Below are 17,402 nucleotides of genomic sequence, written 5' to 3'. Positions count from 1 at the left end.
GTTAGGTCATGACATTCAGCCTCATGCTGAAGAGCAACTGTCAAAACTTTAACACATACTGGGCTCTGTGGCGCAATGGATAGCACATTGGACTTCTAGACGCAGGTGTGTGGCCATTCAAAGGTTGTGGGTTCGAGTCCCCCCAGAGTCGTTTTTTCTTTGAAAACAACAAAATTCATCGCTCCTCACTAATGACACCAATCCACAGTAAAAAGCCATGGCGTGGCGCCGTGGCTTAGCTGGTCATAGCGCCTGTCTAGTAAACAGGAAGTCCTGGGTTCAAATCCCAGCGGTGCCTTTCCTTTATGTAAGCAGTTGTTAGGTCATGACATTTAGCCTCCTGCTGAAGAGCAACTGTCAAAACTTTAACACATACTAGGCTCTGTGGCGCAATGGATAGTGCATTGGACTTCTAGACGCAGGTGTGTGGCCATTCAAAGGTTGTGGGTTCAAGTCCCACCAGAGTCATTTTTTCTTTGAAAACAACAAAATTCATCGCTCCTCACTAATGACACCAATCCACAGTAAAAAGCCATGGCGTGGCTCCGTGGCTTAGCTGGTCATAGCGCCTGTCTAGTAAACAGGAAGTCCTGGGTTCAAATCCCAGCGGAGCCTTTCCTTTATGTAAGCAGTTGTTAGGTCATGACATTTAGCCTCCTGCTGAAGAGCAACTGTCAAAACTTTAACACATACTGTGCTCTGTGGCGCAATGGATAGCGCATTGGACTTCTAGACGCAGGTGTGTGGCCATTCAAAGGTTGTGGGTTCGAGTCCCCCCAGAGTCGTTTTTTCTATGAAAACAACAAAATTCATCGCTCCTCACTAATGACACCAATCCACAGTAAAAAGCCATGGCGTGGCGCTGTGGCTTAGCTGGTCATAGCGCCTGTCTAGTAAACAGGAAGTCCTGGGTTCAAATCCCAGCGGTGCCTTTCTATTATGTAAGCAGTTGTTAGGTCATGACATTCAGCCTCATGCTGAAGAGCAACTGTCAAAACTTTAACACATACTGGGCTCTGTGGCGCAATGGATAGCGCATTGGACTTCTAGACGCAGGTGTGTGGCCATTCAAAGGTTGTGGGTTCGAGTCCCCCCAGAGTCGTTTTTTCTTTGAAAACAACAAAATTCATCGCTCCTCACTAATGACACCAATCCACAGTAAAAAGCCATGGCGTGGCGCCATGGCTTAGCTGGTCATAGCGCCTGTCTAGTAAACAGGAAGTCCTGGGTTCAAATCCCAGCGGTGCCTTTCCTTTATGTAAGCAGTTGTTAGGTCATGACATTCAGCGTCATGCTGAAGAGCAACTGTCAAAACTTTAACACATACTGGGCTCTGTGGCGCAATGGATAGCGCATTGGACTTCTAGACGCAGGTGTGTGGCCATTCAAAGGTTGTGGGTTCGAGTCCCACCAGAGTCTTTTTTTCTTTGAAAACAACAAAATTCATCGCTCCTCACTAATGACACCAATCCACAGTAAAAAGCCATGGCGTGGCGCCGTGGCTTTGCTGGTCATATCGCCGGTCTAGTAAGCAGGAAGTCCTGGGTTCAAATCCCAGCGGTGCCTTTCTATTATGTAAGCAGTTGTTAGGTCATGACATTCAGCCTCATGCTGAAGAGCAACTGTCAAAACTTTAACACATACTGGGCTCTGTGGCGCAATGGATAGCACATTGGACTTCTAGACGCAGGTGTGTGGCCATTCAAAGGTTGTGGGTTCGAGTCCCCCCAGAGTCGTTTTTTCTTTGAAAACAACAAAATTCATCGCTCCTCACTAATGACACCAATCCACAGTAAAAAGCCATGGCGTGGCGCCGTGGCTTAGCTGGTCATAGCGCCTGTCTAGTAAACAGGAAGTCCTGGGTTCAAATCCCAGCGGTGCCTTTCCTTTATGTAAGCAGTTGTTAGGTCATGACATTTAGCCTCCTGCTGAAGAGCAACTGTCAAAACTTTAACACATACTAGGCTCTGTGGCGCAATGGATAGTGCATTGGACTTCTAGACGCAGGTGTGTGGCCATTCAAAGGTTGTGGGTTCAAGTCCCACCAGAGTCATTTTTTCTTTGAAAACAACAAAATTCATCGCTCCTCACTAATGACACCAATCCACAGTAAAAAGCCATGGCGTGGCGCCATGGGTTAGCTGGTCATAGCGCCTGTCTAGTAAACAGGAAGTCCTGGGTTCAAATCCCAGCGGTGCCTTTCCTTTATGTAAGCAGTTGTTAGGTCATGACATTTAGCCTCCTGCTGAAGAGCAACTGTCAAAACTTTAACACATACTAGGCTCTGTGGCGCAATGGATAGTGCATTGGACTTCTAGACGCAGGTGTGTGGCCATTCAAAGGTTGTGGGTTCAAGTCCCACCAGAGTCATTTTTTCTTTGAAAACAACAAAATTCATCGCTCCTCACTAATGACACCAATCCACAGTAAAAAGCCATGGCGTGGCTCCGTGGCTTAGCTGGTCATAGCGCCTGTCTAGTAAACAGGAAGTCCTGGGTTCAAATCCCAGCGGTGCCTTTCCTTTATGTAAGCAGTTGTTAGGTCATGACATTTAGCCTCCTGCTGAAGAGCAACTGTCAAAACTTTAACACATACTGTGCTCTGTGGCGCAATGGATAGCGCATTGGACTTCTAGACGCAGGTGTGTGGCCATTCAAAGGTTGTGGGTTCGAGTCCCACCAGAGTCATTTTTTCTTTGAAAACAACAAAATTCATCGCTCCTCACTAATGACACCAATCCACAGTAAAAAGCCATGGCGCGGCTCCGTGGCTTAGCTGGTCATAGCGCCTGTCTAGTAAACAGGAAGTCCTGGGTTCAAATCCCAGCGGTGCCTTTCCTTTATGTAAGCAGTTGTTAGGTCATGACATTTAGCCTCCTGCTGAAGAGCAACTGTCAAAACTTTAACACATACTGTGCTCTGTGGCACAATGGATAGCGCATTGGACTTCTAGACGCAGGTGTGTGGGCATTCAAAGGTTGTGGGTTCGAGTCCCCCCAGAGTCGTTTTTTCTTTGAAAACAACAAAATTCATCGCTCCTCACTAATGACACCAATCCACAGTAAAAAGCCATGGCATGGCGCCGTGGCTTAGCTGGTCATAGCGCCTGTCTAGTAAACAGGAAGTCCTGGGTTCAAATCCCAGCGGTGCCTTTCTATTATGTAAGCAGTTGTTAGGTCATGACATTCAGCCTCATGCTGAAGAGCAACTGTCAAAACTTTAACACATACTGGGCTCTGTGGCGCAATGGATAGCGCATTGGACTTCTAGACGCAGGTGTGTGGCCATTCAAAGGTTGTGGGTTCGAGTCCCACCAGAGTCTTTTTTTCTTTGAAAACAACAAAATTCATCGCTCCTCACTAATGACACCAATCCACAGTAAAAAGCCATGGCGTGGCGCCGTGGCTTTGCTGGTCATATCGCCGGTCTAGTAAGCAGGAAGTCCTGGGTTCAAATCCCAGCGGTGCCTTTCTATTATGTAAGCAGTTGTTAGGTCATGACATTCAGCCTCATGCTGAAGAGCAACTGTCAAAACTTTAACACATACTGGGCTCTGTGGCGCAATGGATAGCACATTGGACTTCTAGACGCAGGTGTGTGGCCATTCAAAGGTTGTGGGTTCGAGTCCCCCCAGAGTCGTTTTTTCTTTGAAAACAACAAAATTCATCGCTCCTCACTAATGACACCAATCCACAGTAAAAAGCCATGGCGTGGCGCCGTGGCTTAGCTGGTCATAGCGCCTGTCTAGTAAACAGGAAGTCCTGGGTTCAAATCCCAGCGGTGCCTTTCCTTTATGTAAGCAGTTGTTAGGTCATGACATTTAGCCTCCTGCTGAAGAGCAACTGTCAAAACTTTAACACATACTAGGCTCTGTGGCGCAATGGATAGTGCATTGGACTTCTAGACGCAGGTGTGTGGCCATTCAAAGGTTGTGGGTTCAAGTCCCACCAGAGTCATTTTTTCTTTGAAAACAACAAAATTCATCGCTCCTCACTAATGACACCAATCCACAGTAAAAAGCCATGGCGTGGCTCCGTGGCTTAGCTGGTCATAGCGCCTGTCTAGTAAACAGGAAGTCCTGGGTTCAAATCCCAGCGGAGCCTTTCCTTTATGTAAGCAGTTGTTAGGTCATGACATTTAGCCTCCTGCTGAAGAGCAACTGTCAAAACTTTAACACATACTGTGCTCTGTGGCGCAATGGATAGCGCATTGGACTTCTAGACGCAGGTGTGTGGCCATTCAAAGGTTGTGGGTTCGAGTCCCCCCAGAGTCGTTTTTTCTATGAAAACAACAAAATTCATCGCTCCTCACTAATGACACCAATCCACAGTAAAAAGCCATGGCGTGGCGCTGTGGCTTAGCTGGTCATAGCGCCTGTCTAGTAAACAGGAAGTCCTGGGTTCAAATCCCAGCGGTGCCTTTCTATTATGTAAGCAGTTGTTAGGTCATGACATTCAGCCTCATGCTGAAGAGCAACTGTCAAAACTTTAACACATACTGGGCTCTGTGGCGCAATGGATAGCGCATTGGACTTCTAGACGCAGGTGTGTGGCCATTCAAAGGTTGTGGGTTCGAGTCCCCCCAGAGTCGTTTTTTCTTTGAAAACAACAAAATTCATCGCTCCTCACTAATGACACCAATCCACAGTAAAAAGCCATGGCGTGGCGCCATGGCTTAGCTGGTCATAGCGCCTGTCTAGTAAACAGGAAGTCCTGGGTTCAAATCCCAGCGGTGCCTTTCCTTTATGTAAGCAGTTGTTAGGTCATGACATTCAGCGTCATGCTGAAGAGCAACTGTCAAAACTTTAACACATACTGGGCTCTGTGGCGCAATGGATAGCGCATTGGACTTCTAGACGCAGGTGTGTGGCCATTCAAAGGTTGTGGGTTCGAGTCCCACCAGAGTCGTTTTTTCTTTGAAAACAACAAAATTCATCGCTCCTCACTAATGACACCAATCCACAGTAAAAAGCCATGGCGTGGCGCCGTGGCTTAGCTGGTCATAGCGCCTGTCTAGTAAACAGGAAGTCCTGGGTTCAAATCCCAGCGGTGCCTTTCTATTATGTAAGCAGTTGTTAGGTCATGACATTTAGCCTCCTGCTGAAGAGCAACTGTCAAAACTTTAACACATGCTGGGCTCTGTGGCGCAATGGATAGCGCATTGGACTTCTAGACGCAGGTGTGTGGCCATTCAAAGGTTGTGGGTTCGAGTCCCACCAGAGTCGTTTTTTCTTTGAAAACAACAAAATTCATCGCTCCTCACTAATGACACCAATCCACAGTAAAAAGCCATGGCGTGGCGCCATGGGTTAGCTGGTCATAGCGCCTGTCTAGTAAACAGGAAGTCCTGGGTTCAAGTCCCAGCGGTGCCTTTCTATTATGTAAGCAGTTGTTAGGTCATGACATTCAGCCTCATGCTGAAGAGCAACTGTCAAAACTTTAACACATACTGGGCTCTGTGGCGCAATGGATAGCGCATTGGACTTCTAGACGCAGGTGTGTGGCCATTCAAAGGTTGTGGGTTCGAGTCCCACCAGAGTCGTTTTTTCTTTGAAAACAACAAAATTCATCGCTCCTCACTAATGACACCAATCCACAGTAAAAAGCCATGGCGTGGCGCCGTGGCTTAGCTGGTCATAGCGCCTGTCTAGTAAACAGGAAGTCCTGGGTTCAAATCCCAGCGGTGCCTTTCTATTATGTAAGCAGTTGTTAGGTCATGACATTTAGCCTCCTGCTGAAGAGCAACTGTCAAAACTTTAACACATGCTGGGCTCTGTGGCGCAATGGATAGCGCATTGGACTTCTAGACGCAGGTGTGTGGCCATTCAAAGGTTGTGGGTTCGAGTCCCACCAGAGTCGTTTTTTCTTTGAAAACAACAAAATTCATCGCTCCTCACTAATGACACCAATCCACAGTAAAAAGCCATGGCGTGGCGCCGTGGCTTAGCTGGTCATAGCGCCTGTCTAGTAAACAGGAAGTCCTGGGTTCAAATCCCAGCGGTGCCTTTCTATTATGTAAGCAGTTGTTAGGTCATGACATTTAGCCTCCTGCTGAAGAGCAACTGTCAAAACTTTAACACATACTGGGCTCTGTGGCGCAATGGATAGCGCATTGGACTTCTAGACGCAGGTGTGTGGCCATTCAAAGGTTGTGGGTTCGAGTCCCACCAGAGTCGTTTTTTCTTTGAAAACAACAAAATTCATCGCTCCTCACTAATGACACCAATCCACAGTAAAAAGCCATGGCGTGGCGCCATGGGTTAGCTGGTCATAGCGCCTGTCTAGTAAACAGGAAGTCCTGGGTTCAAGTCCCAGCGGTGCCTTTCTATTATGTAAGCAGTTGTTAGGTCATGACATTCAGCCTCATGCTGAAGAGCAACTGTCAAAACTTTAACACATACTGGGCTCTGTGGCGCAATGGATAGCGCATTGGACTTCTAGACGCAGGTGTGTGGCCATTCAAAGGTTGTGGGTTCGAGTCCCACCAGAGTCGTTTTTTCTTTGAAAACAACAAAATTCATCGCTCCTCACTAATGACACCAATCCACAGTAAAAAGCTATGGCGTGGCGCCGTGGCTTAGCTGGTCATAGCGCCTGTCTAGTAAACAGGAAGTCCTGGGTTCAAATCCCAGCGGTGCCTTTCTATTATGTAAGCAGTTGTTAGGTCATGACATTTAGCCTCCTGCTGAAGAGCAACTGTCAAAACTTTAACACATGCTGGGCTCTGTGGCGCAATGGATAGCGCATTGGACTTCTAGACGCAGGTGTGTGGCCATTCAAAGGTTGTGGGTTCGAGTCCCACCAGAGTCGTTTTTTCTTTGAAAACAACAAAATTCATCGCTCCTCACTAATGACACCAATCCACAGTAAAAAGCCATGGCGTGGCGCCGTGGCTTAGCTGGTCATAGCGCCTGTCTAGTAAACAGGAAGTCCTGGGTTCAAGTCCCAGCAGTGCCTTTCCTTTATGTAAGCAGTTGTTAGGTCATGACATTTAGCCTCCTGCTGAAGAGCAACTGTCAAAACTTTAACACATACTGGGCTCTGTGGCGCAATGGATAGCGCATTGGACTTCTAGATGCAGGTGTGTGGCCATTCAAAGGTTGTGGGTTCGAGTCCCACCAGAGTCGTTTTTTCTTTGAAAACAACAAAATTCATCGCTCCTCACTAATGACACCAATCCACAGTAAAAAGCCATGGCGTGGCGCCGTGGCTTAGCTGGTCATATCGCCTGTCTAGTAAACAGGAAGTCCTGGGTTCAAATCCCAGCGGTGCCTTTCTATTATGTAAGCAGTTGTTAGGTCATGACATTCAGCCTCATGCTGAAGAGCAACTGTCAAAACTTTAACACATACTGGGCTCTGTGGCGCAATGGATAGCGCATTGGACTTCTAGATGCAGGTGTGTGGCCATTCAAAGGTTGTGGGTTCGAGTCCCACCAGAGTTGTTTTTTCTTTGAAAACAACAAAATTCATCGCTCCTCACTAATGACACCAATGCACAGTAAAAAGCCATGGCGCGGCGCCGTGGCTTAGCTGGTCATAGCGCCTGTCTAGTAAACAGGAAGTCTTGGGTTCAAATACCAGCGGTGCCTTTCCTTTATGTAAGCAGTTGTTAGGTCATGACATTTAGCCTCCTGCTGAAGAGCAACTGTCAAAACTTTAACACATACTGTGCTCTGTGGCGCAATGGATAGCGCATTGGACTTCTAGACGCAGGTGTGTGGCCATTCAAAGGTTGTGGGTTCGAGTCCCCCCAGAGTCGTTTTTTCTTTGAAAACAACAAAATTCATCGCTCCTCACTAATGACACCAATCCACAGTAACAAGCCATGGCGTGGCGCCGTGGCTTAGCTGGTCATAGCGCCTGTCTAGTAAACAGGAAGTCCTGAGTTCAAATCCCAGCGGTGCCTTTCTATTATGTAAGCAGTTGTTAGGTCATGACATTCAGCCTCATGCTGAAGAGCAACTGTCAAAACTTTAACACATACTGTGCTCTGTGGCGCAATGGATAGTGCATTGGACTTCTAGACGCTGGTGTGTGGCCATTCAAAGGTTGTGGGTTCGAGTCCCACCAGAGTCGTTTTTTCTTTGAAAACAACAAAATTCATCGCTCCTCACTAATGACACCAATCCACAGTAAACAGCCATGGCGTGGCGCCGTGGCTTAGCTGATCATAGCGCCTGTCTAGTAAACAGGAAGTCCTGGGTTCAAATCCCAGCGGTGCCTTTCCTTTATGTAAGCAGTTGTTAGGGCATGACATTTAGCCTCCTGCTGAAGAGCAACTGTCAAAACTTTAACACATACTGGGCTCTGTGGCGCAATGGATAGCGCATTGGACTTCTAGACGCAGGTGTGTGGCCATTCAAAGGTTGTGGGTTCGAGTCCCACCCGAGTCATTTTTTCTTTGAAAACAACAAAATTCATTGCTCCTCACTAATGACACCAATGCACAGTAAAAAGCCATGGCGCGGCGCCGTGGCTTAGCTGGTCATAGCGCCTGTCTAGTATACAGGAAGTCCTGGGTTCAAATCCCAGCAGTGCCTTTCCTTTATGTAAGCAGTTGTTAGGTCATGACATTTAGCCTCCTGCTGAAGAGCAACTGTCAAAACTTTAACACATACTGGGCTCTGTGGCGCAATGGATAGCGCATTAGACTTCTAGACGCAGGTGTGTGGCCATTCAAAGGTTGTGGGTTCGAGTCCCATGGCGCGGCGCCGTGGCTTAGCTGGTCATAGCGCCTGTCTAGTAAACAGGAAGTCCTGGGTTCAAATCCCAGCGGTTCAAATGGCTTTTTACTGTGGATTGGTGTCATTAGTGAGGAGCGATGAATTTTGTTGTTTTCAAAGCAAAAACGACTCTGGTGGGACTCGAACCCACAACCTTTGAATGGCCACACACCTGCGTCTAGAAGTCCAATGCGCTATCCATTGCGCCACAGAGCCCAGTATGTGTTAAAGTTTTGACAGTTGCTCTTCAGCATGAGGCTGAATGTCATGACCTAACAACTGGTTACATAATAGAAAGGCACCGCTGGGATTTGAACCCAGGACTTCCTTCCTCGAACCCACAACCTTTGAATGGCCACACACCTGCGTCTAGAAGTCCAATGCGCTATCCATTGCGCCACAGAGCCCAGTATGTGTTAAAGTTTTGACAGTTGCTCTTCAGCAGGAGGCTAAATGTCATGACCTAACAACTGCTTACATAAAGGAAAGGCACCGCTGGGATTTGAACCCAGGACTTCCTGTTTACTAGACAGGCGCTATGACCAGCTAAGCCACGACGCCGCGCCATGGCTTTTTACTGTGCATTGGTGTCATTAGTGAGGAGCGATGAATTTTGTTGTTTTCAAAGAAAAAATGACTCTGGTGGGACTCGAACCCACAACCTTTGAATGGCCACACACCTGCGTCTAGAAGTCCAATGCGCTATCCATTGCGTCACAGAGCCCAGTATGTGTTAAAGTTTTGACAGTTGCTCTTCAGCATGAGGCTGAATGTCATGACCTAACAACTGCTTACATAATGGAAAGGCACCGCTGGGATTTGAACCCAGGACTTCCTCTTTACTAGACAGGCGATATGACCAGCTAAGCCACGGCGCCACGCCATGGCTTTTTACTGTGGATTGGTGTCATTAGTGAGGAGCGATGAATTTTGTTGTTTTCAAAGAAAAAACGACTCTGGGGGGACTCGAACCCACAACCTTTGAATGGCCACACCTGCGTCTAGAAGTCCAATGTGCTATCCATTGCGCCACAGAGCCCAGTATGTGTTAAAATTTTGACAGTTGCTCTTCAGCATGAGGCTGAATGTCATGACCTAACAACTGCTTACATAATAGAAAGGCACCGCTGGGATTTGAACCCAGGACTTCCTGTTTACTAGACAGGCGCTATGACCAGCTAAGCCATGGCGCCGCGCCATGGCTTTTGACTGTGCATTGGTGTCATTAGTGAGGAGCGATGAATTTTGTTGTTTTCAAAGAAAAAATGACTCTGGTGGGACTTAAGCCCACAACCTTTGAATGGCCACACACCTGCGTCTAGAAGTCCAATGCGCTATCCATTGCGCCACAGAGCCCAGTATGTGTTAAAGTTTTGACAGTTGCTCTTCAGCAGGAGGCTAAATGTCATGACCTAACAACTGCTTACATAAAGGAAAGGCACCGCTGGGATTTGAACCCAGGACTTCCTGTTTACTAGACAGGCGCTATGACCAGCTAAGCCGCGACGCCGCGCCATGACTTTTTACTGTGGATTGGTGTCATTAGTGAGGAGCGATGAATTTTGTTGTTTTCAAAGAAAAAATGACTCTGGTGGGACTCGAACCCACAACCTTTGAATGGCCACACACCTGCGTCTAGAAGTCCAATGCGCTATCCATTGCGCCACAGAGCCCAGTATGTGTTAAAGTTTTGACAGTTGCTCTTCAGCATGAGGCTGAATGTCATGACCTAACAACTGCTTACATAATAGAAAGGAACCGCTGGGATTTGAACCCAGGACTTCCTGTTTACTAGACAGGCACTATGACCAGCTAAGCCATGGCGCCGCGCCATGGGACTCGAACCCACAACCTTTGAATGGCCACACACCTGCGTCTAGAAGTCTAATGCGCTATCCATTGCGCCACAGAGCCCAGTATGTGTTAAAGTTTTGACAGTTGCTCTTCAGCAGGAGGCTGAATGTCATGACCTAACAACTGCTTACATAATAGAAAGGCACCGCTGGGATTTGAACCCAGGACTTCCTGTTTACTAGACAGGCGCTATGACCAGCTAAGCCACGGCGCCGCGCCATGGCTTTTGACTGTGCATTGGTGTCATTAGTGAGGAGCGATGAATTTTGTTGTTTTCAAAGAAAAAATGACTCTGGTGGGACTTAAGCCCACAACCTTTGAATGGCCACACACCTGCGTCTAGAAGTCCAATGCGCTATCCATTGCGCCACAGAGCCCAGTATGTGTGAAAGTTTTGACAGTTGCTCTTCAGCAGGAGGCTAAATGTCATGACCTAACAACTGCTTACATAAAGGAAAGGCACCGCTGGGATTTGAACCCAGGACTTCCTGTTTACTAGACAGGCGCTATGACCAGCTAAGCCACAACGCCGCGCCATGGCTTTTTACTGTGGATTGGTGTCATTAGTGAGGAGCGATGAATTTTGTTGTTTTCAAAGAAAAAATGACTCTGGTGGGACTCGAACCCAAAACCTTTGAATGGCCACACACCTGCGTCTAGAAGTCCAATGCGCTATCCATTGCGCCACAGAGCCCAGTATGTGTTAAAGTTTTGACAGTTGCTCTTCAGCATGAGGCTGAATGTCATGACCTAACAACTGCTTACATAATAGAAAGGCACCGCTGGGATTTGAACCCAGGACTTCCTGTTTACTAGACAGGCGCTATGACCAGCTAAGCCACGGAGCCTCGCCATGGCTTTTTACTGTGGATTGGTGTCATTACTGAGGAGCGATGAATTTTGTTGTTTTCAAAGAAAAAATGACTCTGGTGGGACTCGAACCCACAACCTTTGAATGGCCACACACCTGCGTCTAGAAGTCCAATGCGCTATCCATTGCGCCACAGAGCCCAGTATGTGTTAAAGTTTTGACAGTTGCTCTTCAGCATGAGGCTGAATGTCATGACAGGCGCTATGACCAGCTAAGCCACGGCGCCGCGCCATGGCTTTTGACTGTGCATTGGTGTCATTAGTGAGGAGCGATGAATTTTGTTGTTTTCAAAGAAAAAATGACTCTGGTGGGACTTAAGCCCACAACCTTTGAATGGCCACACACCTGCGTCTAGAAGTCCAATGCGCTATCCATTGCGCCACAGAGCCCAGTATGTGTTAAAGTTTTGACAGTTGCTCTTCAGCAGGAGGCTAAATGTCATGACCTAACAACTGCTTACATAAAGGAAAGGCACCGCTGGGATTTGAACCCAGGACTTCCTGTTTACTAGACAGGCGCTATGACCAGCTAAGCCACAACGCCGCGCCATGGCTTTTTACTGTGGATTGGTGTCATTAGTGAGGAGCGATGAATTTTGTTGTTTTCAAAGAAAAAATGACTCTGGTGGGACTCGAACCCACAACCTTTGAATGGCCACACACCTGCGTCTAGAAGTCCAATGCGCTATCCATTGCGCCACAGAGCCCAGTATGTGTTAAAGTTTTGACAGTTGCTCTTCAGCATGAGGCTGAATGTCATGACCTAACAACTGCTTACATAATAGAAAGGCACCGCTGGGATTTGAACCCAGGACTTCCTGTTTACTAGACAGGCGCTATGACCAGCTAAGCCACGGAGCCTCGCCATGGCTTTTTACTGTGGATTGGTGTCATTAGTGAGGAGCGATGAATTTTGTTGTTTTCAAAGAAAAAATGACTCTGGTGGGACTCGAACCCACAACCTTTGAATGGCCACACACCTGCGTCTAGAAGTCCAATGCGCTATCCATTGCGCCACAGAGCCCAGTATGTGTTAAAGTTTTGACAGTTGCTCTTCAGCAGGAGGCTAAATGTCATGACCTAAAAACTGCTTACATAAAGGAAAGGCACCGCTGGGATTTGAACCCAGGACTTCCTGTTTACTAGACAGGCGCTATGACCAGCTAAGCCACGGCGCCGCGCCATGGCTTTTGACTGTGCATTGGTGTCATTAGTGAGGAGCGATGAATTTTGTTGTTTTCAAAGAAAAAATGACTCTGGTGGGACTTAAGCCCACAACCTTTGAATGGCCACACACCTGCGTCTAGAAGTCCAATGCGCTATCCATTGCGCCACAGAGCCCAGTATGTGTTAAAGTTTTGACAGTTGCTCTTCAGCAGGAGGCTAAATGTCATGACCTAACAACTGCTTACATAAAGGAAAGGCACCGCTGGGATTTGAACCCAGGACTTCCTGTTTACTAGACAGGCGCTATGACCAGCTAAGCCACGGCGCCGCGCCATGGCTTTTTACTGTGCATTGGTGTCATTAGTGAGGAGCGATGAATTTTGTTGTTTTCAAAGCAAAAACGACTCGGGTGGGACTCGAACCCACAACCTTTGAATGGCCACACACCTGCGTCTAGAAGTCCAATGCGCTATCCATTGCGCCACAAAGCCCAGTTTGTGTTAAAGTTTTGACAGTTGCTCTTCAGCATGAGGCTGAATGTCATGACCTAACAACTGCTTACATAAAGGAAAGGCACCGCTGGGATTTGAACCCAGGACTTCCTGTTTACTAGACAGGCGCTATGACCAGCTAAGCCACGGCGCCGCGCCATGGCTTTTTACTGTGCATTGGTGTCAATAGTGAGGAGCGATGAATTTTGTTGTTTTCAAAGAAAAAACGACTCTGGTGGTACTCGAACCCACAACCTTTGAATGGCCACACACCTGCGTCTAGAAGTCCAATGCGCTATCCATTGCGCCACAGAGCCCAGTATGTGTTAAAGTTTTGACAGTTGCTCTTCAGCATGAGGCTGAATGTCATGACCTAACAACTGCTTACATAATAGAAAGGCACCGCTGGGATTTGAACCCAGGACTTCCTGTTTACTAGACAGGCGCTATGACCAGCTAAGCCACGGCACCACGCCATGGCTTTTTACTGTGGATTGGTGTCATTAGTGAGGAGCGATGAATTTTGTTGTTTTCAAAGAAAAAACGACTCTGGTGGTACTCGAACCCACAACATTTGAATGGCCACACACCTGCGTCTAGAAGTCCAATGCGCTATCCATTGCGCCACAGAGCCCAGTATGTGTTAAAGTTTTGACAGTTGCTCTTCAGCATGAGGCTGAATGTCATGACCTAACAACTGCTTACATAATAGAAAGGCACCGCTGGGATTTGAACCCAGGACTTCCTGTTTACTAGACAGGCGCTATGACCAGCTAAGCCACGGCGCCGCGCCATGGCTTTTTACTGTGCATTGGTGTCATTAGTGAGGAGCGATGAATTTTGTTGTTTTCAAAGAAAAAATGACTCTGGTGGGACTTAAGCCCACAACCTTTGAATGGCCACACACCTGCGTCTAGAAGTCCAATGCGCTATCCATTGCGCCACAGAGCCCAGTATGTGTTAAAGTTTTGACAGTTGCTCTTCAGCAGGAGGCTAAATGTCATGACCTAACAACTGCTTACATAAAGGAAAGGCACCGCTGGGATTTGAACCCAGGACTTCCTGTTTACTAGACAGGCGCTATGACCAGCTAAGCCACGACGCCGCGCCATGACTTTTTACTGTGGATTGGTGTCATTAGTGAGGAGCGATGAATTTTGTTGTTTTCAAAGAAAAAATGACTCTGGTGGGACTCGAACCCACAACCTTTGAATGGCCACACACCTGCGTCTAGAAGTCCAATGCGCTATCCATTGCGCCACAGAGCCCAGTATGTGTTAAAGTTTTGACAGTTGCTCTTCAGCATGAGGCTGAATGTCATGACCTAACAACTGCTTACATAATAGAAAGGAACCGCTGGGATTTGAACCCAGGACTTCCTGTTTACTAGACAGGCACTATGACCAGCTAAGCCATGGCACCGCGCCATGGGACTCGAACCCACAACCTTTGAATGGCCACACACCTGCGTCTAGAAGTCTAATGCGCTATCCATTGCGCCACAGAGCCCAGTATGTGTTAAAGTTTTGACAGTTGCTCTTCAGCAGGAGGCTGAATGTCATGACCTAACAACTGCTTACATAATAGAAAGGCACCGCTGGGATTTGAACCCAGGACTTCCTGTTTACTAGACAGGCGCTATGACCAGCTAAGCCACGGCGCCGCGCCATGGCTTTTGACTGTGCATTGGTGTCATTAGTGAGGAGCGATGAATTTTGTTGTTTTCAAAGAAAAAATGACTCTGGTGGGACTTAAGCCCACAACCTTTGAATGGCCACACACCTGCGTCTAGAAGTCCAATGCGCTATCCATTGCGCCACAGAGCCCAGTATGTGTTAAAGTTTTGACAGTTGCTCTTCAGCAGGAGGCTAAATGTCATGACCTAACAACTGCTTACATAAAGGAAAGGCACCGCTGGGATTTGAACCCAGGACTTCCTGTTTACTAGACAGGCGCTATGACCAGCTAAGCCACAACGCCGCGCCATGGCTTTTTACTGTGGATTGGTGTCATTAGTGAGGAGCGATGAATTTTGTTGTTTTCAAAGAAAAAATGACTCTGGTGGGACTCGAACCCAAAACCTTTGAATGGCCACACACCTGCGTCTAGAAGTCCAATGCGCTATCCATTGCGCCACAGAGCCCAGTATGTGTTAAAGTTTTGACAGTTGCTCTTCAGCATGAGGCTGAATGTCATGACCTAACAACTGCTTACATAATAGAAAGGCACCGCTGGGATTTGAACCCAGGACTTCCTGTTTACTAGACAGGCGCTATGACCAGCTAAGCCACGGAGCCTCGCCATGGCTTTTTACTGTGGATTGGTGTCATTAGTGAGGAGCGATGAATTTTGTTGTTTTCAAAGAAAAAATGACTCTGGTGGGACTCGAACCCACAACCTTTGAATGGCCACACACCTGCGTCTAGAAGTCCAATGCGCTATCCATTGCGCCACAGAGCCCAGTATGTGTTAAAGTTTTGACAGTTGCTCTTCAGCATGAGGCTGAATGTCATGACAGGCGCTATGACCAGCTAAGCCACGGCGCCGCGCCATGGCTTTTGACTGTGCATTGGTGTCATTAGTGAGGAGCGATGAATTTTGTTGTTTTCAAAGAAAAAATGACTCTGGTGGGACTTAAGCCCACAACCTTTTAATGGCCACACACCTGCGTCTAGAAGTCCAATGCGCTATCCATTGCGCCACAGAGCCCAGTATGTGTTAAAGTTTTGACAGTTGCTCTTCAGCAGGAGGCTAAATGTCATGACCTAACAACTGCTTACATAAAGGAAAGGCACCGCTGGGATTTGAACCCAGGACTTCCTGTTTACTAGACAGGCGCTATGACCAGCTAAGCCACAACGCCGCGCCATGGCTTTTTACTGTGGATTGGTGTCATTAGTGAGGAGCGATGAATTTTGTTGTTTTCAAAGAAAAAATGACTCTGGTGGGACTCGAACCCACAACCTTTGAATGGCCACACACCTGCGTCTAGAAGTCCAATGCGCTATCCATTGCGCCACAGAGCCCAGTATGTGTTAAAGTTTTGACAGTTGCTCTTCAGCATGAGGCTGAATGTCATGACCTAACAACTGCTTACATAATAGAAAGGCACCGCTGGGATTTGAACCCAGGACTTCCTGTTTACTAGACAGGCGCTATGACCAGCTAAGCCACGGAGCCTCGCCATGGCTTTTTACTGTGGATTGGTGTCATTAGTGAGGAGCGATGAATTTTGTTGTTTTCAAAGAAAAAATGACTCTGGTGGGACTCGAACCCACAACCTTTGAATGGCCACACACCTGCGTCTAGAAGTCCAATGCGCTATCCATTGCGCCACAGAGCCCAGTATGTGTTAAAGTTTTGACAGTTGCTCTTCAGCAGGAGGCTAAATGTCATGACCTAAAAACTGCTTACATAAAGGAAAGGCACCGCTGGGATTTGAACCCAGGACTTCCTGTTTACTAGACAGGCGCTATGACCAGCTAAGCCATGGCGCCGCGCCATGGCTTTTGACTGTGCATTGGTGTCATTAGTGAGGAGCGATGAATTTTGTTGTTTTCAAAGAAAAAATGACTCTGGTGGGACTTAAGCCCACAACCTTTGAATGGCCACACACCTGCGTCTAGAAGTCCAATGCGCTATCCATTGCGCCACAGAGCCCAGTATGTGTTAAAGTTTTGACAGTTGCTCTTCAGCAGGAGGCTAAATGTCATGACCTAACAACTGCTTACATAAAGGAAAGGCACCGCTGGGATTTGAACCCAGGACTTCCTGTTTACTAGACAGGCGCTATGACCAGCTAAGCCACGGCGCCGCGCCATGGCTTTTTACTGTGCATTGGTGTCATTAGTGAGGAGCGATGAATTTTGTTGTTTTCAAAAAAAAAATGACTCTGGTGGTACTCGAACCCACAACCTTTGAATGGCCACACACCTGCGTCTAGAAGTCCAATGCGCTATCCATTGCTCCACAGAGCCCAGTATGTGTTAAAGTTTTGACAGTTGCTCTTCAGCATGAGGCTGAATGTCATGACCTAACAACTGCTTACATAATAGAAAGGCACCGCTGGAATTTGAACCCAGGACTTCCTGTTTACTAGACAGGCGCTATGACCAGCTAAGCCACGGCGCCACGCCATGGCTTTTTACTGTGGATTGGTGTCATTAGTGAGGAGCGATGAATTTTGTTGTTTTCAAAGCAAAAACGACTCTGGTGGGACTCGAACCCACAACCTTTGAATGGCCACACACCTGCGTCTAGAAGTCCAATGCGCTATCCATTGCGCCACAGAGCCCAG

The 17,402-nt window shown here is 47.6% G+C and overlaps 38 non-coding genes across 38 annotated transcripts; 21 read left to right on the top strand and 17 right to left on the bottom strand.

Moving 5' to 3' along the window:
• The first annotated feature begins 224 nt into the window (after positions 1-224).
• On the top strand, positions 225-298 carry trnat-agu (transfer RNA threonine (anticodon AGU)). The gene has a single exon. It is a non-coding gene; the product is annotated as a tRNA-Thr (tRNA).
• Positions 299-541: 243 nt separating this feature from the next.
• trnat-agu (transfer RNA threonine (anticodon AGU)) lies at positions 542-615 on the top strand. Its single transcript has one exon. It is a non-coding gene; the product is annotated as a tRNA-Thr (tRNA).
• A 714-nt stretch (positions 616-1,329) lies between these two features.
• Positions 1,330-1,419, top strand: trnar-ucu (transfer RNA arginine (anticodon UCU)). The gene is given in 2 exon segments: positions 1,330-1,366; positions 1,384-1,419. It is a non-coding gene; the product is annotated as a tRNA-Arg (tRNA).
• A 390-nt stretch (positions 1,420-1,809) lies between these two features.
• On the top strand, positions 1,810-1,883 carry trnat-agu (transfer RNA threonine (anticodon AGU)). Its single transcript has one exon. It is a non-coding gene; the product is annotated as a tRNA-Thr (tRNA).
• A 1,194-nt stretch (positions 1,884-3,077) lies between these two features.
• Positions 3,078-3,151, top strand: trnat-agu (transfer RNA threonine (anticodon AGU)). The gene has a single exon. It is a non-coding gene; the product is annotated as a tRNA-Thr (tRNA).
• An 80-nt stretch (positions 3,152-3,231) lies between these two features.
• Positions 3,232-3,321, top strand: trnar-ucu (transfer RNA arginine (anticodon UCU)). Its single transcript is given in 2 exon segments — positions 3,232-3,268; positions 3,286-3,321. It is a non-coding gene; the product is annotated as a tRNA-Arg (tRNA).
• A 390-nt stretch (positions 3,322-3,711) lies between these two features.
• trnat-agu (transfer RNA threonine (anticodon AGU)) lies at positions 3,712-3,785 on the top strand. The gene has a single exon. It is a non-coding gene; the product is annotated as a tRNA-Thr (tRNA).
• Positions 3,786-4,028: 243 nt separating this feature from the next.
• trnat-agu (transfer RNA threonine (anticodon AGU)) lies at positions 4,029-4,102 on the top strand. The gene has a single exon. It is a non-coding gene; the product is annotated as a tRNA-Thr (tRNA).
• A 714-nt stretch (positions 4,103-4,816) lies between these two features.
• trnar-ucu (transfer RNA arginine (anticodon UCU)) lies at positions 4,817-4,906 on the top strand. Its single transcript is given in 2 exon segments — positions 4,817-4,853; positions 4,871-4,906. It is a non-coding gene; the product is annotated as a tRNA-Arg (tRNA).
• A 73-nt stretch (positions 4,907-4,979) lies between these two features.
• Positions 4,980-5,053, top strand: trnat-agu (transfer RNA threonine (anticodon AGU)). The gene has a single exon. It is a non-coding gene; the product is annotated as a tRNA-Thr (tRNA).
• An 80-nt stretch (positions 5,054-5,133) lies between these two features.
• Positions 5,134-5,223, top strand: trnar-ucu (transfer RNA arginine (anticodon UCU)). The gene is given in 2 exon segments: positions 5,134-5,170; positions 5,188-5,223. It is a non-coding gene; the product is annotated as a tRNA-Arg (tRNA).
• A 227-nt stretch (positions 5,224-5,450) lies between these two features.
• On the top strand, positions 5,451-5,540 carry trnar-ucu (transfer RNA arginine (anticodon UCU)). The gene is given in 2 exon segments: positions 5,451-5,487; positions 5,505-5,540. It is a non-coding gene; the product is annotated as a tRNA-Arg (tRNA).
• A 73-nt stretch (positions 5,541-5,613) lies between these two features.
• trnat-agu (transfer RNA threonine (anticodon AGU)) lies at positions 5,614-5,687 on the top strand. Its single transcript has one exon. It is a non-coding gene; the product is annotated as a tRNA-Thr (tRNA).
• Positions 5,688-5,767: 80 nt separating this feature from the next.
• On the top strand, positions 5,768-5,857 carry trnar-ucu (transfer RNA arginine (anticodon UCU)). Its single transcript is given in 2 exon segments — positions 5,768-5,804; positions 5,822-5,857. It is a non-coding gene; the product is annotated as a tRNA-Arg (tRNA).
• Positions 5,858-5,930: 73 nt separating this feature from the next.
• trnat-agu (transfer RNA threonine (anticodon AGU)) lies at positions 5,931-6,004 on the top strand. The gene has a single exon. It is a non-coding gene; the product is annotated as a tRNA-Thr (tRNA).
• An 80-nt stretch (positions 6,005-6,084) lies between these two features.
• Positions 6,085-6,174, top strand: trnar-ucu (transfer RNA arginine (anticodon UCU)). Its single transcript is given in 2 exon segments — positions 6,085-6,121; positions 6,139-6,174. It is a non-coding gene; the product is annotated as a tRNA-Arg (tRNA).
• Positions 6,175-6,401: 227 nt separating this feature from the next.
• Positions 6,402-6,491, top strand: trnar-ucu (transfer RNA arginine (anticodon UCU)). The gene is given in 2 exon segments: positions 6,402-6,438; positions 6,456-6,491. It is a non-coding gene; the product is annotated as a tRNA-Arg (tRNA).
• Positions 6,492-6,564: 73 nt separating this feature from the next.
• trnat-agu (transfer RNA threonine (anticodon AGU)) lies at positions 6,565-6,638 on the top strand. Its single transcript has one exon. It is a non-coding gene; the product is annotated as a tRNA-Thr (tRNA).
• An 80-nt stretch (positions 6,639-6,718) lies between these two features.
• On the top strand, positions 6,719-6,808 carry trnar-ucu (transfer RNA arginine (anticodon UCU)). Its single transcript is given in 2 exon segments — positions 6,719-6,755; positions 6,773-6,808. It is a non-coding gene; the product is annotated as a tRNA-Arg (tRNA).
• Positions 6,809-7,035: 227 nt separating this feature from the next.
• trnar-ucu (transfer RNA arginine (anticodon UCU)) lies at positions 7,036-7,125 on the top strand. The gene is given in 2 exon segments: positions 7,036-7,072; positions 7,090-7,125. It is a non-coding gene; the product is annotated as a tRNA-Arg (tRNA).
• A 227-nt stretch (positions 7,126-7,352) lies between these two features.
• Positions 7,353-7,442, top strand: trnar-ucu (transfer RNA arginine (anticodon UCU)). The gene is given in 2 exon segments: positions 7,353-7,389; positions 7,407-7,442. It is a non-coding gene; the product is annotated as a tRNA-Arg (tRNA).
• Positions 7,443-8,849: 1,407 nt separating this feature from the next.
• On the bottom strand, positions 8,850-8,939 carry trnar-ucu (transfer RNA arginine (anticodon UCU)). The gene is given in 2 exon segments: positions 8,850-8,885; positions 8,903-8,939. It is a non-coding gene; the product is annotated as a tRNA-Arg (tRNA).
• Positions 8,940-10,306: 1,367 nt separating this feature from the next.
• trnar-ucu (transfer RNA arginine (anticodon UCU)) lies at positions 10,307-10,396 on the bottom strand. Its single transcript is given in 2 exon segments — positions 10,307-10,342; positions 10,360-10,396. It is a non-coding gene; the product is annotated as a tRNA-Arg (tRNA).
• A 321-nt stretch (positions 10,397-10,717) lies between these two features.
• On the bottom strand, positions 10,718-10,791 carry trnat-agu (transfer RNA threonine (anticodon AGU)). Its single transcript has one exon. It is a non-coding gene; the product is annotated as a tRNA-Thr (tRNA).
• Positions 10,792-11,498: 707 nt separating this feature from the next.
• trnar-ucu (transfer RNA arginine (anticodon UCU)) lies at positions 11,499-11,588 on the bottom strand. The gene is given in 2 exon segments: positions 11,499-11,534; positions 11,552-11,588. It is a non-coding gene; the product is annotated as a tRNA-Arg (tRNA).
• Positions 11,589-12,064: 476 nt separating this feature from the next.
• Positions 12,065-12,154, bottom strand: trnar-ucu (transfer RNA arginine (anticodon UCU)). Its single transcript is given in 2 exon segments — positions 12,065-12,100; positions 12,118-12,154. It is a non-coding gene; the product is annotated as a tRNA-Arg (tRNA).
• A 227-nt stretch (positions 12,155-12,381) lies between these two features.
• On the bottom strand, positions 12,382-12,471 carry trnar-ucu (transfer RNA arginine (anticodon UCU)). Its single transcript is given in 2 exon segments — positions 12,382-12,417; positions 12,435-12,471. It is a non-coding gene; the product is annotated as a tRNA-Arg (tRNA).
• An 80-nt stretch (positions 12,472-12,551) lies between these two features.
• trnat-agu (transfer RNA threonine (anticodon AGU)) lies at positions 12,552-12,625 on the bottom strand. The gene has a single exon. It is a non-coding gene; the product is annotated as a tRNA-Thr (tRNA).
• A 243-nt stretch (positions 12,626-12,868) lies between these two features.
• Positions 12,869-12,942, bottom strand: trnat-agu (transfer RNA threonine (anticodon AGU)). Its single transcript has one exon. It is a non-coding gene; the product is annotated as a tRNA-Thr (tRNA).
• Positions 12,943-13,185: 243 nt separating this feature from the next.
• On the bottom strand, positions 13,186-13,259 carry trnat-agu (transfer RNA threonine (anticodon AGU)). Its single transcript has one exon. It is a non-coding gene; the product is annotated as a tRNA-Thr (tRNA).
• A 560-nt stretch (positions 13,260-13,819) lies between these two features.
• On the bottom strand, positions 13,820-13,893 carry trnat-agu (transfer RNA threonine (anticodon AGU)). The gene has a single exon. It is a non-coding gene; the product is annotated as a tRNA-Thr (tRNA).
• A 390-nt stretch (positions 13,894-14,283) lies between these two features.
• trnar-ucu (transfer RNA arginine (anticodon UCU)) lies at positions 14,284-14,373 on the bottom strand. The gene is given in 2 exon segments: positions 14,284-14,319; positions 14,337-14,373. It is a non-coding gene; the product is annotated as a tRNA-Arg (tRNA).
• Positions 14,374-14,694: 321 nt separating this feature from the next.
• On the bottom strand, positions 14,695-14,768 carry trnat-agu (transfer RNA threonine (anticodon AGU)). Its single transcript has one exon. It is a non-coding gene; the product is annotated as a tRNA-Thr (tRNA).
• A 707-nt stretch (positions 14,769-15,475) lies between these two features.
• trnar-ucu (transfer RNA arginine (anticodon UCU)) lies at positions 15,476-15,565 on the bottom strand. The gene is given in 2 exon segments: positions 15,476-15,511; positions 15,529-15,565. It is a non-coding gene; the product is annotated as a tRNA-Arg (tRNA).
• A 476-nt stretch (positions 15,566-16,041) lies between these two features.
• Positions 16,042-16,131, bottom strand: trnar-ucu (transfer RNA arginine (anticodon UCU)). The gene is given in 2 exon segments: positions 16,042-16,077; positions 16,095-16,131. It is a non-coding gene; the product is annotated as a tRNA-Arg (tRNA).
• A 227-nt stretch (positions 16,132-16,358) lies between these two features.
• trnar-ucu (transfer RNA arginine (anticodon UCU)) lies at positions 16,359-16,448 on the bottom strand. The gene is given in 2 exon segments: positions 16,359-16,394; positions 16,412-16,448. It is a non-coding gene; the product is annotated as a tRNA-Arg (tRNA).
• A 397-nt stretch (positions 16,449-16,845) lies between these two features.
• Positions 16,846-16,919, bottom strand: trnat-agu (transfer RNA threonine (anticodon AGU)). Its single transcript has one exon. It is a non-coding gene; the product is annotated as a tRNA-Thr (tRNA).
• A 390-nt stretch (positions 16,920-17,309) lies between these two features.
• trnar-ucu (transfer RNA arginine (anticodon UCU)) lies at positions 17,310-17,399 on the bottom strand. Its single transcript is given in 2 exon segments — positions 17,310-17,345; positions 17,363-17,399. It is a non-coding gene; the product is annotated as a tRNA-Arg (tRNA).
• Positions 17,400-17,402: the final 3 nt, after the last annotated feature.

The sequence above is a fragment of the Brachyhypopomus gauderio genome, unplaced genomic scaffold (assembly GCF_052324685.1).
Source record: "Brachyhypopomus gauderio isolate BG-103 unplaced genomic scaffold, BGAUD_0.2 sc98, whole genome shotgun sequence".
Classification (NCBI taxonomy): domain Eukaryota; kingdom Metazoa; phylum Chordata; class Actinopteri; order Gymnotiformes; family Hypopomidae; genus Brachyhypopomus; species Brachyhypopomus gauderio.
This window is presented reverse-complemented; position numbering and strand designations above follow the sequence as displayed.